Source organism: Canis lupus, chromosome 3 (genome assembly GCF_011100685.1).
Source record: "Canis lupus familiaris isolate Mischka breed German Shepherd chromosome 3, alternate assembly UU_Cfam_GSD_1.0, whole genome shotgun sequence".
Lineage (NCBI taxonomy): Eukaryota > Metazoa > Chordata > Mammalia > Carnivora > Canidae > Canis > Canis lupus.
The window spans coordinates 30,407,195-30,414,656 of NC_049224.1; the positions used below are offsets into that span (position 1 = coordinate 30,407,195).

At 55.9% G+C, this 7,462-nt stretch overlaps 1 long non-coding RNA gene across 4 annotated transcripts; it reads right to left on the minus strand.

Moving 5' to 3' along the window:
• Positions 1 to 2,327: 2,327 nt before the first annotated feature.
• On the minus strand, positions 2,328 to 6,687 carry LOC102154732. Of its 4 annotated transcripts, none has more exons than XR_005356323.1 (3): positions 6,237 to 6,687; positions 3,185 to 3,332; positions 2,328 to 3,095 (listed from the first exon to the last, which is right to left on the minus strand). It is a non-coding gene; the product is annotated as an uncharacterized LOC102154732 (long non-coding RNA). The 4 variants fall into 4 exon arrangements; XR_005356324.1 differs by having other exon boundaries at positions 3,185 to 3,589; XR_005356322.1 differs by having other exon boundaries at positions 3,185 to 3,613.
• Between the last annotated feature and the right edge of the window lie 775 nt (positions 6,688 to 7,462).

The following is a 7,462-nucleotide window of genomic DNA, read 5'->3' on the forward strand; positions in this document are numbered from 1 at the left end:
GATGGTGGTGGTGACAAAATTGTATTGGAGGGAGAATGTAGTCAACCTGAGAGGTCCTAGAGGGTGATTCTCTTGGTTCTGAGTGTATTAAGTTCTGTATGTTAGAAGATCCTCAGTCCCAAATTTCTATAAACCAGCAATACTTGTAGAGAGCCCCAACAGTGACCACCAAAACATAAATGAGATAAAAGAGGGGGGCTGAATAGGAATGAAGGGAGAATATAATCTCACAGAATGGACCGGCAGGGTGTTCCACTTGATTCAGGGTGCATGCTGGTCATGACTTAGAAGGTATGAACTTCTGCCATTATAGAACAAAACAACGCAGGGAAAACAAAGAAAACAAAACAAAACAACCATATCTCATATATCTCCCAAAATTAAATTGAGTACATCGAAAGGAATCTAAAAGTGGAAAATATATCTAGGACCTGTAATCGTAGAAATATGAAAGTCAGAAAGGAAGAAACTTAAAAATGAAGAGGTGGTAAAATATTGTAGTTAAGGTGGGTAAAGAGAAAAAATACTGGAAAATTTTAGTCTGATATAAAAATGAGTTGTAATGGAAAAACGGGAAAAAAAATTTTAAAAAGAGGGGGACTCTCTAGCTCTATATACTATCAATTCCTCGACTTCCCCTGAAGTTCTCCAGGGCTGCTTGGTGGAGAGCTTGCTCTTCCCCTGTCCTTCCAGCTGGTCTGGGGGAGGGGCTGCTGTGCTGATGCTCAGGTGTGTGCACCTGGGGGAGCTACCCTGCCCACTGCCGATGCCGGGCTCTGTGGGAGCTGTTGACCCCCTGAGGCCTCTGTCCCCGGGTGGCCCCCCCTCCCAGGCAGACGGTGACACCAGGAGGAATACTGGCTGCAGCCAGCTCTCCAGCCCTGGGGTCAGTTCCCCCAGTAACCACCGCAGCTCCCAGTCCACACTGGCCTGGGTGCTCCCGGGCTGCGGGGGCGCTGATCTGCCAGGGGGCATCAGGAGGGTCCTCACCGTCCTGTGCCCTCCCCCCTCTCCCCTGTCCCGGGGCGCCCCGGTGGTAGGAAGGTCCTCGCTGTCCCGAGCCCTCCCCTCTCTCCCCCTCCCCTCTCCCCCCTGGGGTGTGGGGGCCGCGCAGGATCCCGGCTATGTCCCCCGCGCCCTGGGATCCGCGGCCTGTGCTGCAGGACCCGCTCCCGGGCCGCCTCTCCGCAGGGATCGGGGCTCAGCCACCTCCGCCCGGAGGCCCCCCGACCCACCGGCTGCTCCCCGACGTCCCCGCTGAGCCCTTCTCTCTGGAGCGCGGGGTGGGCCTCTCTGCACGTCGCAGGTGGGAGCGGCGGGTGCCCGGGGGTGGGGGACCCCGCTCGGCGCCAGCTTAAGCAGCATCTCTTTAGTGACTTTAATAAGCAATTTTACACGTAAACTACAGAATATACCATAAAACTAGGTATATAGTTGTTTTTATGTGAGATCATTTTTATTTCCTTTTGGAGGTAGTTTTTTCTGTGATGCTTAAAACAGTGTGACCTGGTGGAAAGAACATGAGCTTTGGAGTCCGTATTAAATAGACTTTAGGAAGAAATAAATGAGTTTTCTTTTTTAAAATGATTTATTTATTTATTTTCCACCAGCTTGCCCCCTCCCCCCTAAACTTTTTTTAAATTGGAAAGCAAAGGACCAAATAAAGCTCGTTCTCGGGTAAAGGGACTCTCCTGGGGAAACTTCCAGCATGGCAAGGCAAGATCTTTACAGAAGGACTTGCAGCCTGTCCCCGGGGCTCTGGCTTCCCAGGCAGGCCAAGGGCCTCTCCACCACACAGTGACAGCCGAGTCCAGGTGGAGGGGTAAATCTTGAGGTGAATGAGGCACGGCATTTCTCTAGCAGGTGCCCCATTAGCCACTGTGGCCTGCAGGCTGCAGCTCTTTCCCACCCTCTGGCCTGCTGGAAGCAGCCCATTCAGGTGGTGGGTGTTAACATATGACCTCATCAGGGAAAAGCTATTTAAGTGGACAGGTCTGAAATGAGAGTGCACAAAGTCCAGGTATCTGGTCACACACGTGTCTCTCCTCTAGGACTCCCCCCCTCAAACCACCATCAGGCCAGTCTTACTGACTGAGGGACTGTCATCTAGGTGTCCGTTGTCTTGCTGTCCACAGAGGATAATAGTGGCACCAAGTCTTAAGGTTGTGGTGAGGATTCCATCTGATAAAGTACGGTACCCACTTTCAAGGTGGGTGGCACACTGTAAGCACTCAATAAATGGGAGTAATAGTGCTAGTGAATCTTATAAAATCCTACAAGGTAATTGTATTAGTTTGGGGTTTTCCAGGGAAACAAAACCAGGAGAATTTATACATACATACAGAGGTTTATTTTAAGGAATTTGCTTATACGACAAAGGCGGGCAAGTCCAAGCTCTGCAGGGTGGGCTGGAAGCCTGGAGACTAGGGAAGAGCTGATGTTGTGGGCTGCCTGCTGGTTGAATGCCTTCTTGCTCAGGAGAGGAAAGTCTTTTAGCCTATCTGTGCCTTCAACTGATTGGATACAGCCCACCCACTTCACAGAGGGCAATCTGCTTTCCCCAAGGCGACCAATGTAAATGTTAATCTCATCTGAAAACAATCTCACAGAAACATCCAGAATATTGTTTAGCCAAATACCTGGGTGCTGTAGCTCAGCCAAGTTCCCATATAAGATTAACCATCACAGTAGACTTTACTAGCCCCATTTTAAAGATAAGAAGCCTAAGGGTCGGAGAGGTTAGGACCATGACATCCAGGTGGCCAGAGACAGTCTCTGAGTAAGTGAAATGTGAGTGTGAGACCTCAAACAAAAAAGAGGCTGCCTGGAGGGGAACTATCCCAGGCAGCACCCAGGGAGATGACAGGCCTGCTGCAGGTGTGGCTGCACATCTGAAGGCCCAGAGGAGACGGGTTTTGAAGGCAGGGCAGCTTGTGCAGGCCTCTGGATTTCCTTCTAAAGGAGATGGGGCCATGGGGAGCTTTCATCCAGGAATGACATTATCTGGTCACCCCACTTGCCGGGGAGCCGAGAGGTCAGACTCTTCGATTTCGTTGCTCCCTGAAGATCCAGGTTTATATTGGCGGCCCTTGAATCTGAAAACAGGCTCATCACAAACCAATACTTGAAAAGTCACTCAATTTAACGTCTAAGTATTAAAGGAGGAAGGCTCTCCGCAACCCACCGGAACATTCTTCTGCTTCCTCCTTTCCTCTGGGGCTCCTGAAGGCCCATGATGGAGCCGAGGGCCCGGAGCTGCTGGGATTCCTTCATTTCTCAACTACCCACCCCTCCGTGGGTCTGGGGCCGGGAGCATTGCTGGCCTAGGCCAACTGACACAGGCAAAAATAAATAGATGAATAAAAGTGGCTGCACTTTCTGCTGAGGGAGGAACTTGGGGTTAAAATCAGCACTTCAATTTAAAAACTTAAAACCCCGCAAACCCCCGAGCCTGCATCCTAGACTTGCAAGCGGAATTGATTTCACCGGTGGGCGGTTCCTCGGACACGCCGCGAAGTGAGGGCGGAGGGAGCCGATCTGGGGTCCACGCGCCCGGGGGAGAAACGGAGGCCGTCCGTGTTAGGGCTCCCTGGGGACAGAATGGGGTCCTTACCTGTAAAGAACCCTGGATTTAGCCCTTCACGTCCAGGATCACTGAGGGAAAAAAAGACTCAACGCCCAAAGTAAGAACGTATCATCAGGGAACCAACGGAAGGATTCAAGTTCAAGGGGCCCCTGCGGAGCGTGTCGTTGGGTGGACACTGCAGGCTCCCGGGGACCAGTGGGGACAGCCGCCCGCGGCCGGGCTCCCGGCGCAGCACGCAAGAACCCCGCTGCATTCCGCCTCTGCGCCTCGGGCCCCCGGGTGAGCTCCGGCAGGGGCCCTGGACTCGGGGTGGGGGGACAGTGCGCATGGGGGGCGGGGGGCTTCCTCCGCTGAGCAGCTGATGCCCGCGCGGCGGGGCTCCCTGGACTGCGGGGTCTTCCCTTGGAAACATGAAATGTAGCTGAAGGCAGATCCCCAACGAGGGCGATGGTGAGTATGCAATTTAACTAAGATACATCCCGCTTCCTTTCATGGGGCGGAATGCAGCGCCTGCATAAGAAACGCTCCGGCCCGGGGCTGAGCGGCTGGGCGTCTGCCTCCGCCCAGGGCGGGATCCCAGGTCCCCGGATCGAGTCCCACGTCCGGCCCCCCGCAAGGAGCCTGCTTCTCCCTCGACCTGTGTCCCTGCCTCTGTGTGTGTGTGTCTCCCATGAATACATAAACTCTTTTTAAAAAAGGAATCCTCGGGATCCCTGGGTGGCACAGCGGTTTGGCGCCTGCCTTTGGCCCAGGGCGCGATCCTGGAGACCCGGGATCGAGTCCCACGTCGGGCTCCCGGTGCATGGAGCCTGCTTCTCCCTCTGCCTGTGTCTCTGCCTCTCTCTCTCTCTGTGTGTGTGACTATCACAAATTTAAAAATAAATAAATAAATAAATAAATAATAAATAAATAAATAAAAAGGAATCCTCTAAAATTCTCATGAGTGGCCTGTAGGCCTTCTGGTAGGGGACCCTGGCCAAGCGCCTGCCGGGGGCAGCGGAGGGCTGTCCCCAAACCCACCCGAGTTCAGGCGCAGGGGACTTGCCGGCCTCCCCCAGCCGCACAGGCCCCCTCCAGGGTGCTTTGCCCTCTGCTCTCCCACTTGGTTCATAGTAACTCCATGAACAGGGTTTATTCCCCTCGTTTCATACGCTTAGACACGGGGCCAGGTCAGCTACCTAATGGAGAGCCTGGACTAAAATTAAATTCTACTTACTGCAGACTCTGCCCTTTTCATCAGACCAATATTAAAAATACCAGTTCTAGGGCCCTAAACCCCAGAGTTTCCAGTTATTGACAGAACCAGGATTTTTTTTTTGAAGTGCTGGGCAGCTTGTGGAATCCCTCCATGAGACTGCACAGCTTCTTCACTATCTTTGATTTTGCCAATGAACAGAAAATTGTGCTTAGGAATTTAGTGGACTGCTTAAAAAAAAAAAAAAAAAAAAAGGTTCCAGCTTTGAAAGGGCATGAGACAGAAAGGCTGCTTCTGGAAGCTCCCCTGGAGCACGCAGGTGCACTCGGGGTCAGTCAGCACACATCCAAGAAAGAGGACTCCCATCACCCGCAGTGCTGGGTGCTGAGCGCCCCTCTGAGCGGCTCACACACCCTCGCAGCTGAGCCTCACAGCTGCCCTTCCAGGCGCTCTGTCTCCAGTGGGGATGGGAAGCCTGAAGCTCCGACTCACTCATCCAGGCCAACTCTCTGTTCAAAGCAGCCCCTCTACGCGGAAGAGCTAATTCACCAACTGGCTAAAGAACTTAAGGAAGATCAAGGAAAACACGAGAAGCCAGGAGATGTGAGAGGGCAGGGCAGGACTCCGGGCCTCGGGGTGAGGAAGACCCGAGGCACCTGCACACCTGCCGCTGCACCCTTCCTTTCATCCCCAGAACCAAGGTGGCCTCACTAGGGCTCATCCTCCTACCATCCTCTGACTCGTATGCCCTTTGGTTTCTTCCAGAGCCTTCCCACCATTGGCTCTTGGCCCCTTTCTTTCTTTGTCCTTAACCTTTTCTTGTACTGGTGCTTTCACAGTCATCTGTGAGTAAGATCCGGCATGCCCGCCTTTAATAGTCACTCCCCTCAGCCTCACCTGCCCCATGTCGCCTCCCACCCATTTCGTGCCTCCCCCCAGCCGCAGCCTGCCTCTCTCCGGTGGTCACCACCGTGGTTAGTGACATGCCTCCATCTGGCAGCCCCCACCAGAAACCTAGGCGTCATTCTTGATCCTTCACTTTTCTTCCAAGTCGTTGCTCAGTCTTACAGAGGGTTCCCTGTAATCATGCCTCAGATCCCTACCGCCAGCGCGGCGCTGTCTGCGCTGCGGGCCGGTCTTCTAGTTTGACCAAGCTCCCCTACGTCCTAGTCCTTAGTTCTCTACACAGCAGCCACGGTGATCTCCTCAGACACAGAGCTGACCCTGCCACTCCGCTGCTTAACCTGCTGCAGTGCCTCTGTGTTACTCCTAAGTTAAAGACTCAACTCCGTATTGTGGGACACAGACCTTTGGTGGTACGAGCCTGCTCACCTGTCCAGACTCATTTCCCCCTCTCCCTACCCTGACACCACTCAGTCCAGCCTATCCTGCCTCACCCTTCCAGGATCAATTTGGATGTCACCTGCCCAGGACGTCCCCTGTGGTCTCTCTTACCTGCTTAGACCCAGTGCTTACAGCCATCACACCACAGATGTTGACTTGTCCACACCCCCAGCTAAGGCAGGGCTCCTGCTCCTTGACAACCTGTGCTGATTCTTCATTCCGTATCTGGTGCTCGGTGGAAGCTCAATAAACACGGGATGAGTGGATAAGTGACCTGGCAAGGCCACAGGGAGTGACCAGGAGCTGATAAGAAGGACTCTGGGGTTCAGAGTACAAAACATTTTCTCCTTTAGGGTGCTCCTGGCAGCCCACGCGGCTCTGGCCACGCGCTGTGTCCGCTCGCTGCTGCTGGTTTTCCCTGAATTCGCCCGGCGACCTTCTCACCTACATCCTGGCTTGGTTCTCATCGGATGGATGAGGAGCGGGGCGGCTGGGACAGGCCCAGGCCCTGCGGCGCTCCCCACTGCGCCTCCCGCCGCTGCCCCGCACGCTCCGCGGGGAGTGGCCCCGCTGCACGCTCGCTGCCTCCGCCTCCCGGCCCGGGGTGGGGTGGGGGGGTTCGCCCCGGAGCCACCGCTCCCGCCTCGGTTCCGTCCGCTTGACGTCGGCCCTGAATCTGCGCGCTGGGCGGGCCTGGGAAGGGGCGCTCTGCAGCCTCCAGCCGAGCCCACGCCTGCCCCCCGAGTCTCGGGTGAAACAGCCCTCGGAGGGGCAGCCACACGCTATTTTGTCAGAAAAAGAATCCCCGCTTCCTGGACGGCCAGATTTATTACAACAGTGGGCCTGACCCTGCTGGACCTCGGGGCCGGGGCGCTGGGGGAGCTGGGTGGGGGCTGACCCTGCTGGACCTCGGGAGCTGGGGGGCCGGGGCGCTGGGGGAGCTCAGGGTGGGGGGCCGGGGCGCTGGAGGAGCCTGCAGGGCCTCCTCTCACAGCTGCCGACGGTAAATACAGGTTGCGTTCCACTGAACGCTTGGCAGGGAGTAGAAGCTGGAGGGGTGTCCTGGAGCGCTCACAGGTCGGGGGGGACGCAGCTGCGGGGCCAGACACGCGATCGCAGGGAACAGGCAGGGGAGCAGGTGCCCGACTGCGGGAGGGGCGGGGCTGCAGGAGAGGAGGGGCGGGGCTGCAGGAGGAGCAGAGCCGCTGGAGGGGAGGGGCCGGGCTGCCGGGAGGGGAAGGGCGGGGCTGCAGGAGGGGAGAGGCAGGGCTGCCGGGAGCGGAGGGGCGGGGCTGCAGGAGGGGAGGGGCGGGGCTGCAGGAGGGGAGGGGCGGGGT